Consider the following 20,718-nt stretch of genomic DNA (forward strand, 5'->3'; position numbering starts at 1 on the left):
CAGGGTCTCCCATGCTGGTGCAGGGGTTCCAAGGACGTGGGCCATATTCTGTTGCTTTCCCACCCCATACCAGAGGCTGGATCAGAAGTGGAGGCACCAGGACTCGTACTGGCACCCTTATGGGATACCGGCACTGCAGGCAGTGGCTTTACTGGCTACGCCACAGCGCCGGCCCCCATTTTCATATAATTAATGATATATTTAGACTTGTATTTACTTTCTTGTCTTTATCCTATTTTTTTTAAAAGATTTGTTTATTTATTTGAAAGTCAGAATTACACAGAGAGAGGAGAGGCAGAGAGAGAGGTCTTCCCTCCGCTGGTTCATTCCCCAATTGGCCGCAACCGCCGGAGGTGCACCAATGTGAAGCCAGGAGCCAGGAGCTTTTTCTGGGTCTCTCATGTGGGTGCAGGGGCCCAAGGACTTGCACCATTTTCTACTGCTTTTCCAGGCCATATCAGAGAGCTGGATTGGAAGTGGAGCAACTGGGTCTTGAACGGGTGCCCATATGGGATTCTGATGCTTCAGGCCAGGTCATTATCCCACTGTGCCACAGCACCGGCCCCTATCCTATTTTTTAAGTTCTGTATTTAAAATTATTTTTAATCATTCCAAGTTTTGTTTCATTACTTAAAATTTATTTATTTCTATTATTCTGTGATTATTTAGAAGCTACCACATGAATATTTAAGCTATAAAGTTAAAAATGAATCAACTTTGAATAGTAATGAATTCAAGAAAGTGCTCAAGCTCTAATACTATCTTGATATATATTATGAATATCTTGAATTTCATTTGTTTATCAACATATATTTGTTGTGAACTTATTTTAGGTTAAGTAATTTACTAGATTCTGAACAAAACAGATGGGCATCCTTGTGTTTATAAAACATAGCAGGGGATAAACATTACATGAAATCAGTAAATGATGCCATGTATTGAAAGGTGAAAAGTATCATGAGAAGAAAGAAAAAAATAGAGGTGAGTAAAAGGGGTCAGAAGTGGACTGAGGGTTAGAGGAGTGAGAATGAGTAAGAGTGAGAGCCCACAAGTGAAAGTTAAACAATGTGGGAATGTGCCTACACCTGGACCAATAATTTACATAGTTTGTGAGGGCATAATAAATGTTTCTTTTTTCCTTTTGTTTGTACTAGACTTTAGTTAAAGGTTTGAGCCAAATAGAGATTCTCAGGAGCTTCCATAATGGTATTATAATAGGCTTTAAAAATGTGAACTCATGTGTAAGAACAGCTGTCACTGAATACCGGTTTTGTGAAGGCACAGAACAACTTAGTTTTTCTCCAAATTATATTTTCTCATTCTACTTTAACAACAGCTGTTATTTGAGTTTCTAAATCTATGAAAATCTAGAAACTATAAACATGAGGTAATCAAGCATTAGATTTCTGTGTGCAGCAACATAATTTCTGAACCAAACTGGTCTTTAGGAAATGAAAGAAAAAATTATGCACATACATAGATACACAAACATGTTCACACAAATGTAGTGTGCATGTGTGTATAATGGAGAGAAAATGTGCTGGTACACATATAAACACCCAATAATTTTTGCTATTCTGTTAGTTAGATGTTACCTATTTAGAGTTATCACATCCTCATCTTATTAAACTTACCTGAGAGGTAGTTGGGCATTTCTCTAGTGAATTGAATATCTTACACCAATATAGCTAATCAAAAGGCTGATTTAGGAGTACTGAACAATTAGGATGTAAAAAACGTCAATAAAAGCAGTCATTTTCTTCTGGGATGTCTGGGCCCAGGTTCTTGTCACTGGTGCAAGAAAGCCCAGAGGATGAGCTATTACCTCTGGGATAGGTAAATCTTAGCAGAGGAATAGATTGTGAGCAAAGTGAAAGTATGCACTTGAGAGGGAGTGTATGCACACATGATAGTGAGCTGTGTCTAATGAGGTTCTGGGTTATTCCTTTATGTGATCTGGAGGAGCTGAATATTCATAGGGGGCAGTGTTTGAGGTTTTTTATAAATATTTATTTATTTATTTGAAAGTCAGAGTTACACAGAGAGAAAAGGAGAGGTAGAGGAAGGGAGAGGGAGAGAAGTAGTGAGAGAGAGAGAGAGAGCACTCTTCCATCCTCTGGTTCACTCCCCAGTTGGCTGCAATGGCTGGAGTTGTGCTGATCCAAAGCCAGGAGCCAGGAGCTTCTTCTGGGTCTCCCATATGGGTGCAGGGGCCCAAGGACTTAGGCCATTCTCTACTGCTTTCCCATGCCACAACAGAGAGCTGGATCGAAAGTGAAGTAGCTGGGACTTGAACCGGTGCCCATATGGGTTGCTGGCACTGCAGGCAGTGGCTTAACCCACTATGCCACAGCACCAGCCCTGAGGTGGTGTTTGAATACTTCCCATTGACTTGCCCTTTTTGGGAGAGAGATTTTAGAAGTGTCCTGGCATCAGGTACTTGATGAGAGGAGAAATGTCAGTCATGGTAATTTTATTATAATTTAATATATTAGCTTTGGGTCATTTTGGGGATGCAGTCAGCATCCAGGTTGGATATTTTCAGCTGGCACTGGTTCTGGATAGCACTTTCGCAAAAATAGTAGTTTTCTTTTTTTTTTTTTTTTTTTGACAGGCAGAGTGGACAGTGAGAGAGAGAGACAGAGAGAAAGGTCTTCCTTTTGCCGTTGGTTCACCCTCCAATGGCCGCCGCAGTTGGCGCGATGCAGCCGGCGCACCGCGCTGATCCGATGGCAGGAGCCAGGGACTTATCCTGGTCTCCCATGGGGTGCAGGACCCAAGAAGCACTTGGGCCATCCTCCACTGCACTCCCTGGCCACAGCAGAGAGCTGGCCTGGAAGAGGGGCAACCGGGACAGAATCCGGTGCCCCCACCGGGACTAGAACCCGGTGTGCCGGCGCCGCAAGGCGGAGGATTAGCCTAGTGAGCCACGGCGCCGGCAAAAATAGTTTTCTTCAATACAAAGCAGGAGCTAGAAGATAGTGGTTTGGGCCGAGTAGCCAGGGTTGTAGGGAGAGACTGGTGATTTCAGCGCTCTCTTTGCTAGCTACATGCCTATATCATCTTTTCCCTCTCAGAAATTTTCATCCCTTAAACTTTATTAGAATTCAAGGGAAGTAGAGCCATCCTTTGTAACTTCTTCATGCTGTGTCAGGGCATTGTCTCTGCCTAGCCCATAGATGAAAACCCCTTACTAACTGATCTAGAGGTTCTATTGGAGGAACTGGAGGTTTCTCACCAGACGTTGGTAATCGCTGGAATCACTAGTGATCATCATCTTTACTTAAAACTGTTGGATTCTGAAAGAGACAAATTTGACAATTAAGAAAAAAAGGAGCAAGAGTAAGAAACATTTCAAAGAAGGGAGAGTACTTTTTGCTACTTCCCATATGGTAGAAGCTGAGGAATTTCCCTTTCCTAAAATCATGGAGTCACTTGGCTTGATCATAAATCCTTTAGAAACCCTCTTTCACAAATCCACTATTGTCAGTGTAAATTCAGCACATTTTATTAATCACCATACACACATACTCTGTACTATTCTGATGGTAGGTAATTTAGGGCTAGTTGATTGTCCATGAACACATTAGCTAGGGAATCTAAAGAACCTTTTAGTTGCCCTAGGGTCTACTCAGTGGTCTGAGTTTCTTAAAGTGGCTTTATGGTATCATTAAGATTTTTCTCCTTTTGCTACTATGGTAGACTTCATGGTATTAAGATTTTTCTTCTTTTGCTATTATGGTGGAGGACTTTATCAGGGAGTTTTCCTGCCTATGGCCATTACTCCAGGAAGATAGGAGAAGTACGAAAATCATGTCAGCTGGGAAGCATAATAGCCTGAGTGTCTTTCTCGTTAGGAGTAAGTTTATGGCAAAAGCAAATGTTTTTTTGTATTTTTTAGCTTTTTGAAGATAAACTTGGGTTCCTCAATTGGCTCACAAGAGTATGCAGAGCTAAACTCTAGGTGTGCCTTTAAGACTCAAGGGATGGAGGTTTAATTATTGTCAGACATACCCAGCTAGAAATTCCCTGTAATGTGACTGTAACAGGAATAGTAAGTAGTATCTGATAGTTTCATTTACATTTAGGATGTTATTGGTCTGGGGGATCCCTATATCCAAGTTTTTAACGAGACTAGATCTCCTGGAGAAGCTGGCTGGTCATTTAGAATTTGTGGGCAATCTTGTTCTCATTGTCTGAGACTTCTCTATCTGACCTATGTTGATAATATGTATCTGAATCAAAGAGGGTTTCAGAGATGAGGAAGGGTCTCCCAGATAACATCCTAAAAGGACTGAGCTTTAAGATAGCCTTGGGTGCTATCGTCATCCTATGGAGGACAGCAAGAAATAGCTTAAACCAGGATTTGGAGGTCTTTTGACATTATTTTGTCAGAGTCTTAATATAATGGTTGCAATTTTCAACATTGCATGATGACTGGGGCCTCCAAGAGGCATGGAATTTGTAGGAGATTCTGAGTGGTGACTCCCTGATGAGTTATTTGAGAGACAAAGAAGGGCAGTTGCCACTGTGGAGGCACCTTGGGAGTCCAAAATGTGGGATTATTTCTTTCAGCAGTACATTGGATACTTCTTGTTCCCTTTCTCTTTGGGTCAGAAAAGCTTCTATCTATCCAGTGTATGTATCAATGAGGACAAATAAATATTTGTGACCATTTTATGGGGGATGTTAATGAAGCCTTATCTGCTAATCCTTACCAGGATAAGTTTTTCTCCTTTGGATGGAAGTCAGTAGGAGAGGTGAGTTGATGTGACTGCCATGTTATTTTGTAGAAAGAGGGGTCAGGGTTGGGACATTTCCTTTATAACATCATATAATCCTTTTCTTTCAAAGACATGAGTAACTATTTAATTTAAGGCCTCTGTTCCAAGATGGGCAGAGTTATTAATTTCTTTTATAATTTTCCACTGAGATGCCATTGGGAACATTAATTTATGATCTAAAGTCCACCATCCATTGGTATCTTTATTGTAATCCTGTTGCTGGGCCCACTCTATCTCAGGCATCGTAAAGTACGGACTTCCAGCTATCTCTGGATGCTGAGGTATTAGAGTTATTTCTGAAACCTTCTGAGTGGCAGCTTTCTTTACTGTCATATCCACCAGTGCATTTCCTCTTATTATCTGACTTCACCTTTTGGTGTCTCCTGCAATGAATACCCCAGCTATATCCACAGGCTCCAAAACTGCCTGGTGGAGAATCTGAATCTTTTGGCTGTATTTAATGTGTGTTTTTTGAGTCAGTAGGTGTCTTTCCAAATTTCTGTATGTGCATATAGCATGAGGAAAACAAATATCGACTTTTCTGGTCTTTTTCTTGTTATAATACTCTAGTCAGTGTGATAAGTTTTGCCTTCTGGCCTTGTCATAATGACTGGGGCTCCACAACTTGAGTCTACTATGGAATATCTTGTGTTTCTAACTCCTTCCTTCATGAAACTACTGCCATTAATGAACATCCAACACCAGGGTTTTACATAGATTCATATTATTGCTCAGGTTTACTGGAGTACCGGTCTGCAGAAGAGTGGTTCCACTTTTCAGTATCTTCAAATGGTATAAGAGTAAGCAGTTCAAGGATTTGGTGTACTTGAGAGTTACATCTGATGATTCTAAAAGAGGAGACTGGTGTTTAGTAAGGTGTTTTCCTTTTACTCATTGTTTTCCTTTAATCTCTAGAACCTCTTGTATTTGATACAGAGTTTGAACTTCTTGATGGTTTATTCTCCAAAAAATGTAGCAGTAACTGCCCTCAAATATCCAGGCCATCTACAGCCACTGAGGCCAACTATTTAGAACAGTCCTGGAAGTGGAGCTTATTTCTGGGTGAGTCATCCAGGTCTATTCCTTGCTTTCAACTGCAAAGATTGTGAAGGATCTGTTTAAATTAGGAATCCCTGGTGCAGGGTCTTTTGTCAGCATACCCCTAGACTTTCAAAAGTCTTCTTGTAGTTTTCTTGTCAATTTGAGTAGATCAGTATTTTGAGTAGATCAGGACATTTTTATGCCTTATACAGGAGGTTGGCCATCAGTCCAAGTCATGGAATACATAACCTGAATAAACCTTCCATCCCCAGGAATGTTATTAGCTATGTTTTTGTCTGAGGCAGCGCCACATGCAGTATGGCTTCCTGTTGCTTAAGTAATAGAGTAAAATTTCCCGAGGTCTTGGTGTATCCCAGGTAGGCTACTTCCTGTTTAGAGACATGAGCTTTGGTTGGGGGAAACTTTGCATCCTGATTTTCCTAAAAAAATTGAAACCATAATGGTATTTTCTTCTGAGTACTCCTTAGAGAGACTGCAGATGAGGCTGTCATCTACATATTATAAATGAGTTCCACTCTTTAATTTGAGCTCTGCAAGTTCCTTGGCAAGTGGATTGCCAAACAAAATGAGGGCTATCCCCAAAGCCTTGAGGAAAGATTGTCCAGGTGTACTATTGAGTCATATTTATTTATTTATTTATTTATTTTAAATTTTTTTTGACAGGCAGAGTGGACAGTGAGAGAGAGAGACAGAGAGAAAGGTCTTCCTTTGCCGTTGGTTCACCCTCCAATGGCCACTGTGGCTGGTGCACTGCGGCTGGCGCATCGCGCTGATCTAAAGCCAGGAGCCAGGTGCTTCTCCTGGTCTCCCATGCGGGTCCAGGGCCCAAGGACGTGGGCCATCCTCCTCTGCATTCCCAGGCCATAGTAGAGAGCTGGCCTGGAAGAGGGGCAACCAGGACAGAATCCGGCGCCCCGACTGGGACTAGAACCCAGTGTGCTGTCGCTGCAGGCAGAGGATTAACCTATTGAGCCATGGCGCTGGCCTACTGAGTCATATTTGAGGATGCATTGGTCCATTCAAAGGTAAACAGATATTGGGATTCTGAGTATAAGGGTCTATAGAAGAAGACATCTTTCAGGTGTAGAACTGTGACCCAAATGATGCCTCCATGTATCTGGGCCAAGATAGTGTAGAGATTTTGTACAATTGCATAAGGCAAGGTTGTAGCCTCATTTATGACCCTGACTTCCTGAACCATTTGGCATTCACCATTTTTGCTTTAAAACTGGCAAAATTTGCATGTTACAGGGACTGGAATGGAACCAGGATTTCATGATGAGAAATTTATTAATCAAAGTTTGGAATCCCCACTTGCCTTCTGGTTTTAAGGGAAATTGACTTTGATGAGGAAATCTTGCCTTGTGCTTTAGGATAGGGGCAGCATGTGTAGTCTGTCCAAGTATGTCCTGAATCTAGACCTGAGCATCTACTCTGTTTTTGATTTCTTTCTTTTTTTTTTTTTTTTTGGTGTTCACAAACTTTCATATTTATTATGTATATTTCTTTTTTTTTCTTTTTTTTTTAACTTTTATTTAATGAATATAAATTTCCAGTGTACAGCTTATGGATTACAATGGCTTCCCCCCCCATAACTTCCCTCCCACCCGCAACCCTCCCCTCTCCCGCTCCCTCTCCCCTTCCATTCGCATCAAGATTCATTTTCAATTCTCTTTATATACAGAAGATCAATTTAGTATAAAGATTTCAACAGTTTGCACCCACATAGAAACACAAAGTGAAACATACTGTTTGAGTACTAGTTATAGCATTAAATCACAATGTACAGCACATTAAGGACAGAGATCCCGCATGAGGAGCAAGTGCACAGTGGCTCCTGTTGTTGACCCAACAAATTGACACTCTAGTTTATGGCGCCAGTAACCATCCTAGGCTGTCGTCATGAGTTGCCAAGGCTATGGAAGCCTTCCAAGTTTGCCGACTCTGATCATATTTAGACAAGGTCATAAAAGAGAGAGTGAGGATAGTAACCAATGATCCTAAGAGTGGCATTTACCAGGTTTGAACAATTATACAGCATTAAGTGGGGAAGAGGACCATCAGTACACACAGGTTGGGAGTAGAGCCATTGGTGGTAGAGTAGAGGTTATGATTACAAAGGAATGAGGCCCAAGTGCACTAGACAGGGCCTAGAACAAAGGACAGAGTCATTATTAGAGGAGCTAAGAAAGGTGCTGTCTAAGCTACAATGAAGTTTTCTGATTGAGAGGCAAATAGAACCTGATAGAAGGGGCTTGATAATAATCTGGTGGGCTTTAGGCCTTGTAAATTCAGAGGCCCAGACCTATCTATCTCTTCACATGGGGTATATCCTAAGGGAGGTGTGAACCTCCTAGGGGAAGGCACTCTGTTGACTTTCATTACTTGGCTGGCCTGGGAGGAGAGCTGGTCAGGTAAAGGCAGGGGGCATCTCTAACAAGAAATTTACAGTTCTGCCTGCAATGTTGCTGACCCTACTTGACCATCCCCTCAGCTGCAGTGGTCACTTTGGAAGTTGGGCTCAGTGAAGGGCTTTTCAGCTTAGAGCCAATAAGATCTGTGGCTCTGACCTGGGCATCCTTCGACTCCAGGGCAGGTCCATTTCCAGTGATCCAACTCTTGGCAGAGCTGCCAGGGCTCTTCACAAGCTGACTTCTGCTGAAGCCCAGGCTTACCACATTGAAAGCCACTGCAGTGGACTGGCCTGTTGGGTCTCCTTGAGGGCAGATCACCGTACAGATCAGCCATTAATAGGCCTGCCACCCATTGCTTCTGATGCCTAGCTTTCTTTTCCTCCTGGTTTGTGTTCAAGCAGACCAGAGGATGCAAGTCAAGGGAGTGCCCGTGTCCCATCTCTAATCTTCGGTGGCCTGAACTACAAGTCTATAGTCACAGGCATGTTCTGTAGTAGTTTTTCTAAGGTAGACAATGCCCATGAGGAAAATTATATTCTCACTTTAAAACTTTCTTTCCCTTTGGTCTGAAAGGGAGGTTTTTTCTACTTACTGTATACTTCGCTGATGGCGAAGTGAATCTAGCTATGAGATTATTATTTGAGTTCTTATTTTGGCTATGCTATTGCAGAAAAATGTTAGCCATCTCTTTTATAAGGTCTAAAGATTAAATTGTGTATCCTACAGATTCCTTCATAATAGAATTAGTTTCCTATCTTGAAGAGAATAGAGAAATGAAAGAACAAGTTGGGCTTAGAATAGAGAAATGAGGGAGCAAGTCCTAGATCGCTTGCTGACAATAGCAATATCACATGAATACTTAGCAAACCGTTTCAACCATTAGATAACAACTTAAGAAAACATTTACCAGAAGGTCCAATGCCTTCTATAAATTTTTTTTTTAATTTTAAGCATCATGTATTTGAAAACACGTCTTAAATATCTAACATGGTATAGTTTGTTTAACCAGTAAACTTAAGCACAACCATATAAAATGTTTTTAGTTTCTTTCTACCAACAAGTTTAAAACATATGATACACAGATTCAGGTCATACAAATTAAAATGTATCTTTGATTGATTTTAGCAGCTTAAATTTATGGACAATCTTATCTAAAAGCCATTTAAAATAAAACTCTTAATAAAATTTCCCCCTGTGGACATACAATATGTACGCACATATAACATATCATAATAGACCAATATCAAAATCCAAAATATCTGGTTGAAATAAGATTCCTTAAAATCATGACATAACATAGACCAAATCTGATCATTGTTACAAGGTGATTATTCAAGTCTTTGAAAATAAGCACATAGTTAAATAACCCATAGCTCTTCATCTCCTCCCTCTCTTTTTCCACTCTTAGATTTAACAGGGATCACTTTTCAGTTAAAATTTAAACACCTAAGAATAATTGTGTGTTAATTACTGAGTTCAACCAATAGTACTAGAACCACAACAACAACAACAAATACTAAAAAGGATAAAGTATTACATTGTACATCTAAAGTCAGGACAGGAGCTGATCAGTTCATTGTTGCTTATAGTCCATTTCACTTAACAGGTTTCCCCTTTGGCACACAGTTGTCACCGATCAGGGAAAACAAATGATATTTTTCTCTTTGGGACTGGCTTAATTCACTCAGCATGATGTTTTCCAGATTGCTCCATCTTGTTGCAAATGACTGGGTTTCGTTGTTTCTTACTGCTGTATAGTATTCTATGGAGTACATGTCCCATAATTTCTTTATCCAGTCTACTGTTGATGGGCATTTAGGTTGGTTCCAGGTCTTAGCTATTGTGAATTGAGCTGCAATAAACATTAATGTGCAGATGGCTTTTTTATTTGCCAAGTTAATTTCCTTTGGGTAAATTCCAAGGAGTGGGATGGCTGGGTTGTATGGTAGGGTTATGTTCAGGTTTCTGAGGAATCTCCAGACAGACTTCCATAGTGGCTTAACCAGTTTGCATTCCCACCAACAGTGAGTTAGTGTCCCTTTTTCCCCACATCCTCTCCAGCATCTGTTGTTGGTAGATTTCTGAATGTGAGCCATTCTAACCGGGGTGAGATGGAACCTCATTGTGGTTTTGATTTGCATTTCTCTGATTGCTAGTGATCTTGAACATTTTTTCATGTGTCTGTTGGCCATTTGGATTTCCTCTTTTGAAAAATGTCTATTGAGGTCCTTGGCCCATCTCTTAAGTGGGTTGTTTGTTTTGTTGTTGTGGATTTTCTTGATTTCTTTGTAGATTCTGGTTATCAATCCTTTATCTGTAGTATAGTTTGCGAATATTTTTTCCCATTCTGTTGGTTGCCTCTTCACTTTCCTGACTGTTTCTTTTGAAGTACAGAAACTTCTCAATTTGATACAATCCCAAATGTTAATTTTGGTTTTGACTGCCTGTGCTGTTGGAGTATTTTCCAGGAAGTCTTTGCCTGTGCCTATATCTTGCAGGGTTTCTCCAATGCTCTCTAATAATTTGATGGTTTCGGGTCGTAGATTTAAGTCTTTAATCCATGTTGAGTGAATTTTTGTGTAAGCTGATAGGTATGGGTCTTGCTTCAAGCTTCTGCACGTGGAAATCCAATTTTCCCAGCACCATTTATTGAATAGACTGTCCTTATTCCAGGGATTAGATTTGGATCTTTGGTCAAATATAAGTTGGCTGTAGATGTTTGGATTGATTTCTGGTGTTTCTATTCTGTTCCATTGGTCTATCCATCTGTTTCTTTTTTTTTTTTTATTTTTTTTATTTTTTTTATTTTATTTTTTTTTTTTTGACAGGCAGAGTGGACAGTGAGAGAGAGAGAGAGACAGAGAGAAAGGTCTTCCTTTGCCGTTGGTTCACCCTCCAATGGCCGCCGCGGTAGCGCGCTGCGGCCGGCGCACCGCGCTGTTCCGATGGCAGGAGCCAGGTGCTTCTCCTGGTCTCCCATGGGGTGCAGGACCCAAGCACTTGGGCCATCCTCCACTGCACTCCCTGGCCACAGCAGAGAGCTGGCCTGGAAGAGGGGCAACCGGGACAGGACCGGTGCCCCGACCGGGACTAGAACCCGGTGTGCCGGCGCCGCAAGGCGGAGGATTAGCCTGTTGAGCCACGGCGCCAGCCCATCTGTTTCTGTACCAGTACCATGCTGTTTTGATAACAACTGCCCTGTAGTATGTCCTGAAATCAGATATTGTGATGCCTCCGGCTTTGTTTTTGTTGTACAGGATTGCTTTGGCTATTCGAGGTCTTCTGTGTCTCCATATGAATTTCAGCATCATTTTTTCCAGATCTGAGAAGAAGGTCTTCGGGATCTTGATGGGTATTGCATTGAATGTATAAATTGCTTTTGGGAGAATAGACATTTTGATGATATTGATTCTTCCAATCCATGAGCATGGAAGATTTCTCCATTTTTTGGTATCCTCTTCTATTTCTTTCTGTAAGGTTTTGTAGTTTTCATCGTAGAGATCTTTAACGTCTTTGGTTAAGTTTATTCCAAGGTATTTGATTGTTTTTGTAGCTATTGTGAATGGGATTGATTTTAGAAGTTCTTCCTCAGCCGTGGCATTGCCTGTGTATACAAAGGCTGTTGATTTTTGTGCATTGATTTTATATCCTGCTACTTTGCTAAACGCTTCGATGAGTTCCAGCAGTCTCTTAGTAGAGTTCTTTGGGTCCCCTAAATAAAGAATCATATCATCTGCAAAGAGGGATAGTTTGAGTTCGTCCTTCCCAATTTGTATCCCTTTAATTTCTTTTTCTTGCCTAATAGCTCTGGCCAAAACTTCCAGAACTATATTGAATAGCAGTGGTGAGAGAGGGCATCCCTCTCTGGTACCTGATTTCAGTGGAAATGCTTCCAACTTTTCCCCATTCAATAGGATGTTGGCCGTGGGTTTTTCATATATTGCTTTGATTGTATTAAGGAATGTTCCTTCCATACCCAGTTTGCTTAGAGTTTTCATCATGAAAGGGTGTTGTATTTTATCAAATGCTTTCTCTGCGTCTATTGAGAGAATCATATGGTTTTTCTTCTGCAGTCTGTTAATGTAGTGTATTACGTTGATTGTTTTGCGAATGTTGAACCATCCCTGCATACCGGGGATGAATCCCACTTGGTCTGGGTGGATGATCTTTCTGATGTGTTGTTGCATTCTATTGGCCAGAATTTTATTGAGTATTTTTGCATCTATGTTCATCAGGGATATTGGTCTGTAATTCTCTTTCAATGTTGCGTCTCTTTCTGGCTTAGGAATTAAGGTGATGGTGGCTTCATAGAAAGAATTTGGGAGGATTCCCTCTTTTTCGATTGCTCTGAATAGTTTGAGAAGAATTGGAGTTAGTTCTTCTCTAAATGTCTGGTAGAACTCAGCAGTGAATCCATCTGGCCCTGGGCTTTTCTTTGTTGGGAGGGCCTTTATTACTGTTTCAATTTCTGTGTCAGTTATTGGTCTGTTTAGGTTTTCTATGTCTTCCTGGCTCAATTTAGGGAGGTTGTATGTGTCTAAGAATCTGTCCATTTCTGATAGATTTCCCTGTTTGCTGGCATACAAGTCCTTGTAGTAATTTCTGATGATTCTTTTTATTTCTGTGGCGTCTGTTGTTACGTTTCCCATTTCATCTCTGATCCTATTGATTTGGGTCTTTTCTCTTCTTTTTTTAGTTAGTTGGGCCAATGGGGTGTCAATTTTGTTTATTTTTTCAAAAAACCAGCTCCTCGTTTGGCTGATTTTTTGTAATGTTTTTTTGGATTCAATCCTGTTGATTTCTTCTCTGATTTTAATTATTTCTCTTCTCCTACTGGGTTTGGGTTTGGTTTGCTGCAGATTTTCTAGATCCTTGAGATGACTTGAAAGCTCATCTATTTGGTGCCTCTCCAATTTCTTGATGTAGGCACCTATTGATATAAACTTTCCTCTTAACACTGCTTTTGTTGTATCCCATAGGTTTTGGTATGTTGTGCTGTTATCCTCATTTACTTCCAGAAAATTTTTGATTTCTCTTTTAATTTCTTCTATGACCCATTGTTCATTCAGGAGCATGTTGTCCAATCTCCATGTGTTTGCACGTGCTCTAGGGATTCCTGAGTTGCCAATTTCCAATTTCATTTCTTTGTGGTCTGAGAAGCTGCATGGTATGATTCTAATTCTTTTGAATTTGCTGAGACTTGCTTTATGGCCTAGTATGTGGTCAATCCTAGAGAGGGTTCCATGTACTGCTGAGAAGAATGTAAAGTCTTTAGATGTAGGATGAAATGTTCTGTAGATATCTGTTAGATCCATTTGGGCTATAGTGTCGTTTAAATCTACTGTCTCTTTGTTGATCTTCTGTCCTGTTGATCTGTCTATCTCTGAGAGTGGAGTATTGAAGTTCCCCAGTACTATTGTATTGGGGTCTATGTCTCCCTTTAAGTCCCTTAACAAGTCTTTTAAATAAGCTGGTGCCCTGTAATTAGGTGCATATACGTTGATAATCGTTATATCTTCCTGTTGAATGGATCCCTTAATCATTAAATAGTGCCCCTCTTTGTCTCTCCTAACAGTTTTTGTGGTAAAGTTTATGTTGTCCGATATTAAGATGGCTACGCCCGCTCTCTTTTCATTTCTGTTGGCGTGGTATATCTTTTTCCAGCCTTTCACTCTCAGCCTGTATGGATCATTGTTGGATAGATGGGTTTCTTGTAAGCAGCAAAAGGATGGGTTTTGTTCCTTAACCCAATCAGCCAGTCGGTGTCTTTTAACTGGACAGTTCAAGCCATTAACATTCAATGTGACTATTGAGAAGGAGTAACTTTGCCCTGCCATTAGCCAAAGATACTTTCTAATATATGGTTTGAGATTCCTGTGATCTTTTGCTGTGAGGTTTCCTACCTTTACCTTCTTTCATATTGGTGACCATGTTTCTGTGTTTCTGTATGTAACACATCTTTAAGCATGTTTTGCAGGGCTGGACGAGTGGCGACAAATTCTTTCAATTTCTGTTTGCTGTGAAAGGTCTTAATTTCACCTTCATTCACAAATGAGAGCTTTGCAGGATATAATATTCTGGGCTGGCAGTTTTTCTCTCTTAGCACCTGGGCTATGTCTCGCCATTCCCTTCTAGCTTGTAGGGTTTCTGATGAGAAGTCAGCTGTGAGTCTAATTGGAGATCCTCTGAGAGTAATCTGGCGTTTCTCTCTTGCACATTTTAGGATCTTTTCTTTGTGTTTCACTGTGGTGAGTTTGATTACGACGTGTCGTGGTGAGGATCTCTTTTGGTCATGTTTATTAGGGGTTCTATGAGCTTCCTGTATTAGGATGTCTCTGTCTTTCTCCAAACCTGGGAAATTTTCTGCTAGTATCTCACTGAAAAGGCCTTCTAATCCTTTCTCTCTCTCAATGCCTTCAGGTACTCCTAGAACTCGAATGTTGGGTTTTTTAATAGTATCCTGTAGATTCCTGACAGTATTTTTTAGATTTCTGATTTCTTCTTCTTTTCTTTGGTTTGCCTGTTTCCTTTCCTGTTCTCTGTCTTCTAAGTCTGATATTCTCTCTTCTGCTTCGCCCATTCTGTTTTTAAGACTCTCTAATGTGTTTGTCATTTGATCTATTGAATTCTTCATTTCATTATGATTTCTCGTCACTATCACCATTTCTTGTTCCACTAGTTGTTTCATTTCATTTTGATTCCTCCTTAATATTTCATTTTCACGAGAGAGATTTTCTGCCTTGTCCATTAGGGATTTCTGTAGTTCAAGAATTTGTTTTTGAGAACTTCTTAATGTTCTTATCAATTTTTTGAGATCTGTTTCTTGCATTTCTTCAATCTCCTCATCTTCATAATCTTGAATTGGGGTGTCTTTTTCATTTGGGGGTGTCATAGTGTCTTCCTTGTTCTTGTTAGCTTGGTTTTTGCGTTTGTTGTTTGGCATGTTGGAGATATTTGGTTTCTTCACTGTGGTGTTTTTTCTTGTTACACTATGGCTCTATATTAAGTGTACTGTCTGCTTTCAGTGGTGCCTTAGAGGCTTGAGATGAGCGTGGACTGAGAGCTGTGTTTGGTTTCTCAGGGCTGAGGGTGTGTCAAAGATGACACTCCCAGGTTAGGTGTGGTAAATCTCTCTCTTTTTTGATTGAAAAGGGAAGTAATTCCGCACAGCTGAACGTAATTGGAGGTAGTTAGCAGGCAAATGATATACCCACAGGAGCCAGAGATCGGAAGCTCTTTCCCACGGACCACACAGGCAATCTCTGCTGCCCTCAGTGTGGGCTCCAATTCTCCTGAGATCTCCCACTGGGTTGCCAAGTTAGATGCTAATCTCCTGTTATTTCACCCCTCCCCCCAGAGTCAGGTTTTTCTGCTAGGCTCAGGGCTGGTGCAGACCTGAGGTCGCCCTGCTTATGACGTATGTCAAAATGGCGCCTGCTCTGTCTTGCTCGCCTTTGAGAGGTGAGCGGAGAGAGAGAAACTTGTGTCCGTATCGGTCGCTTTTTTTATTTTTTTCCTCTCTCTCTTCTAGTTAGCCTGGTGAACTTTTCCCCACGGAGTTTCAAGCCTCGTTCCCCCTAGCCTCCTCTTTCCGCTTGCCCGCTGGTGTCTCGGGCTATTGTGGTTCGGCTCACCTCGCGTTCCAGCGCTGGTGCGTTGAGTCTGCTGCTGGTGTCCCGAACTTGGGCTCCCACGCTCTCCACGCAGGTACACTGTGAATTACTAGTTCCGGAAGAGTTTCCTATGCTGTTTCATCCCCTACTCTTCCTTGACTCTGCAGTATCTCCACTTATATTCACCTGTCTCTGTCTCCGGACTAATAGTTTGCTCTCTGCCTATTCCGCCATCTTGCCGCTCTCCCTCTGTTTTTGATTTCAACAGGGATATTTTCCAGTTGGGTCTTGTCTCAGCATCATAATAAAACATTTAGATTTAGGAAAATTAACCTGAGAGAAGTGCCTAGAGAGGATAGATCCCTTCCTAGGAAAGAGGTCAGACAGCTCTGGCATTGCCGAAAACTGGTTGGAGATGAGGACAATGTGTAATTGAAAAACCAGAGGCAGAGTAAATTGTCAGAAGCAGGACTAATTTTATATTTTTAGTACCTGTAATTGACCTCTTATCAAATATTCAGTTAATAGTTAAATCAATTTATGTATAGGTTTTAACTTACTTTGTTGGTTGGATGCCTACTTGGACTCAGCTCTGCTGGGTTTATGATACCTAAATCTATAAGTCACTATTTATCCTTTTGTAATTTTTAGGAATTAATTTGTGACAAGATCACACAGAGTCATAGCAGGAGTTAAAGTACATGAAATTGTGTTTTAAAAAAAGATTTACTCCTCTGCCTGCGGCGCCGGCATCCCATATGGGCACTGGTTCTAGTCCTGGTTACTGCTCTTCCAGTCCAGCTCTCTGCTGTGGCCTGGGAAAGCAGTGGAGGGTAGCCCAAGTGCTTGGGCCCCTGCACCTGCATGGGAGACCTGGAGGAAGCTCCTGGCCCCTGGCTTCAGATTGGTGCAGTTCCGGCCATTGCAGCCATTTGGAAGTGAACCTATGGAAGGAAGACTTTTCTCTCTGTCTCTCTCTCTCTCACTGTCTGTAACTCTACCTGTCAAATAAATAAATAAAAATCTTAAAAAAATAAAAAGATTTATTTATTTATTTAAAAGGCACAGTTGCAGAGAGAAGAGGAGAAAGAGAGAAAGTGAGATCTTCCATCCACTCCCTAAATGCTGTAATGTCCAGGTCTTGGCCAGGCTGATGCCAGGAACCAGGAACTTCTTCCAGGTTTCCCATGTTGGTACAAGAGTATATGTACATGACCATCCTCTCCTGCTTTCCTAGGCATATTAGCAGGGATCTGGATCAGGAGCACCTGGGACTCAAACTGGCACCCATATGGGATGATAGCATTGCAGGGGGTAGCTTAACTCATTGTGTCACAGTGTAGGCCCCAAAATTGTGTTTTCAAAGTGGCCTGTACTTATGCCAGGATGATGGATATATATATATATATATAAATTATTTATATATATAAATTATTTTAAATACTTATTTAAATATTTTATATACATAAATTATTTTAAATATATGTACATATACATTTAAAATAATTTAAATCTTTAGCAGCTAGTTGATAGGAATAACATGACAAATTTTTGTGATAAGTGACAAAATAGAAGTAATCATTTTCAAAATGACAAGGCTTCTAGAAATATATCAGGCTGTATTTATTGTATTAAATTTTGACACTTAAATAGCATCTTTCATTTATATTTAAATAAAATGCTTCAGAGATGTTATTTAAGTGAGAGATAGTTGCTGTTCCAACAGAAAGTAAATCCAAAAATCAGTGGCAGATAGAGGTCATTGACCTTATTCATCAAAGCAATAGACTTGTCAGAATTGCTATCTTATTTTTTTAGAACACTATTTTCAGTTAATTTACTAGAGCCCATGAGCCCCTACAACTCCACATAATTTCTATTTATTTATTTACTTAAATAGATTTCATGTGGTGCATAGATACAATTCTGATTATAATGATAATTCCCTCCATCTCCTCATCCCTCCCTCCCCTTCTTATCTCTTCCTTCCTTCATTTTTTTAAAGTTTGTGATAACATATTTTTAACTTACTTTATATTCACAGGCTTAATGATCCCTTAAATAAAGAATCCAACAAGTACAAAGTAGAAAGCAGAATTGCTTTATTTTATTAAAAAATATTTAAAACATTTATTTGAAAGGTGGAGGAACAGAGAGGGAGAAACAGAGATGGGGGTGGGGAGTGGAGAGAGAGAGAGAGAGAGAGACAGAGAGACAGAGAGAGAGAGAGAGATCTTCAGTCTACTGGTTCACTCACAAAATGGCTGTTAGAACCAGTTCTGGGCCAGGATGAAGCCAGGAATCTGGAACTCCATCAGGTGCAGGGCCCCAAGCACTTGGACAATCTGCTGCTGCTTTTCGAGGTGCATTATCAGGGAGCTGGATCAGAAGTAGAGCAGCCAGGACTCAAACCAGCACCCATATGGAATGCTGATGTCAAGGGGGGAGCATTTAACCCATTGTGCTACAATGCTGCCCCCCCCCCCCCCGAATTGCTTTCTTAACTCACAAGCTGTTTACAAGGTCCAAGACTTTTGAGATCATGGAGCAAATTGTAAATGATTTTGTTTTGATACATCACTTAAACACTGATTGAGAATGCTCTGTTTATATTTAAGTAGAATTTGATAGATCAAAATAACACAACTAATCCTTTATATAAGAATTTAACAGTCTGATTTTTCTGAAAATTCATAATATGATTACTCAGTAGAATATAGACTTTGACTTTTCTTTTGCTTGATGTTTATAGTAATAAATGAGAAGTTGGCCGGTGCTGCGGCTCAATAGGCTAATCCTCCGCCTTGCAGCGCTGGCACATTGGGTTCTAGTCCTGGTTGGGGCGCTGGATTCTGTCCCGGTTGCCCCTCTTCCAGGCCAGCTCTCTGCTGTGGCCCAGGAGTGCAGTGGAGGATGGCCCAAGTGCTTGGGCCCTGCACCTCATGGGAGACCAGGAGAAGCACCTGGCTCCTGCCTTCGGATCAGTGCCGTGCGCTGGCTGCAGCGCGCCAGCTGTGGCGGCCATTGGAGGGTGAACCAACAGCAAAAGGAAGACCTTTCTCTTTGTCTCTCTCTCTCACTATCCACTCTGCCTGTTAAAAAAAAAGTTAGTGTAATGATTAATATGCTTATTGTGTTTGATATATTATGAAAATTGACTTATTGTTTGCAAATGCAAAATCATGGACAAATTATCATTTAGGTCAGATTACAAATGAGTCTTTATATAGACTTTTTAATTAATTAATTAATTAATTTTGACAGGCAGAGTGGACAGTGAGAGAGAGAGACAGAGAGAAAGGTCTTCCTTTTTCTCTTGGTTCACCCCCCAATGGCCGCTGTGGCCAGTGTGCTGCGGCCGTCGCACCGCGCTGATCCGAAGCCAGGAGCCAGGTGCTTCTCCTGGTTTCCCATGCGGGTGCAGGGCCCAAGCACTTGAGCCATGCTCCACTACCTTCCCGGGCCACAGCAGAGAGCTGGACTGGAAGAGGAACAACTGGGACAGAATCTGGCGCTCTGACCGGGACTAGAACCTAGCATTCCAGCGCCGCAGGCAGAGGATTAGCCTATTGAACTGTGGCGCTGGCCTTGTCTTTATAGACTTTATAAAGATTTCTTCAGATGTGTCTGTATTTCAACATAGGTTTTCCCTGCTTTTTTTTTTTTAAGATATATTTATTTATTTGAAAGGCAGAATTATAGAGATGCAGAAGCAGAGGCAGAGAGAGAGAAAGGGAAACAGGGCAGTCTTCCACCCGCTGGTTCACTCCCTAGATGGCTGGAGCTGTGCTAATCCAAAGCCAGAATGTTTGTCTGGGTCTCCCACACAGGTGTAGGGGCCCAAGCACTTGGGTCTTCTTCCACTGCTTTCCCAGGCCATAACAGGGAGCAGGATTGGAAGTGGAGCATCTGGGACTCAAACTGGCATCCATGTGGGATGCCGGCACTGCAGATGGCAGCCTCACCCGCTATGCCACAGTGCCAGCCCCTCGCTCTTTCTAAATTCCTAAATAGCTGATAAAGTGTTCTCAGAAACATCAGGGATAAGTATTATCTACATTAGTTGATTCAACAAATAATTACAAACCCTTATTATGTTCTAGAGCATACATTCACACATTAAAGAAGTCTAAGATGTCTGAGAAACATGGTATGTATTCTTTTTTTTTTGGTGTTAAATTTATTTTATTGCAAATAGTCACAACAGATTCTCATATAGGAAACCAACAAACAAGATAAATAGCATTTTTTAAAATGCGCTGGTTAGTATACAAATAATTTGTTAACCTTAGGAATCCAATTGAAATACACCAAGACCTGAAGAATCCTGCATATTCTGATTCAGGAAAGATTCAGGGGCTATGAAGGTTTAAATGAGCTATGGTGAATTTCATAATTTAAGAATTGCCACAATATACTCCTTTGTTATTACTTCTGAAAAGTAGGGTTACCAATAAAACACTAATCAGAGTTATTTTTAATAGATATCACCTACCTACTTTTATGTGGTTTATGAGATCAGTATCCTTAGTGTGCTGTTGTAAATCAGTTTACTTTGGAAGTGGACAGATGGGCCTGTGCTATCCCAATCTACAATTATATTTTCCTTATGATGATTTATTATGGTTATGTTGGGCATTTGCTTATTCATTTTAAAAATGTTCCCATGCAATCTATCATGTTTCTGCCATGATAGAGAGAGAACTTTGGCAACTATGAATGTTTTTTAAAGTGCAGCCCTAGTTGTTTTCTAGTGAAAATGACTAACCATTTCCTAACCATAGCTCAACTCTAAGTATTGGTGATAGTGATTATATTTGCATGTTATATATATGAGTATTTTAA

General features: G+C 40.8%; 1 protein-coding gene across 2 annotated transcripts in view; it reads left to right on the plus strand.

The window, feature by feature from the left end:
* Window positions 1–20,718, plus strand: part of LEPR (leptin receptor) — a 140,309-nt gene that overhangs the window by 11,711 nt on the left and 107,880 nt on the right. Inside the window, exon 3 of one of the 2 annotated variants that reach the window (XM_062191488.1) lies at window positions 5,700–5,846. The exons of the other annotated variant lie outside the window; for it this stretch is intronic. The gene's annotated coding sequence lies outside the window, so the exon portion shown is untranslated. The remainder of the gene's footprint in view (window positions 1–5,699; window positions 5,847–20,718) is intronic. 2 annotated transcript variants of the gene reach the window in all.

This window comes from Lepus europaeus, chromosome 5, assembly GCF_033115175.1.
Source record: "Lepus europaeus isolate LE1 chromosome 5, mLepTim1.pri, whole genome shotgun sequence".
NCBI lineage: Eukaryota > Metazoa > Chordata > Mammalia > Lagomorpha > Leporidae > Lepus > Lepus europaeus.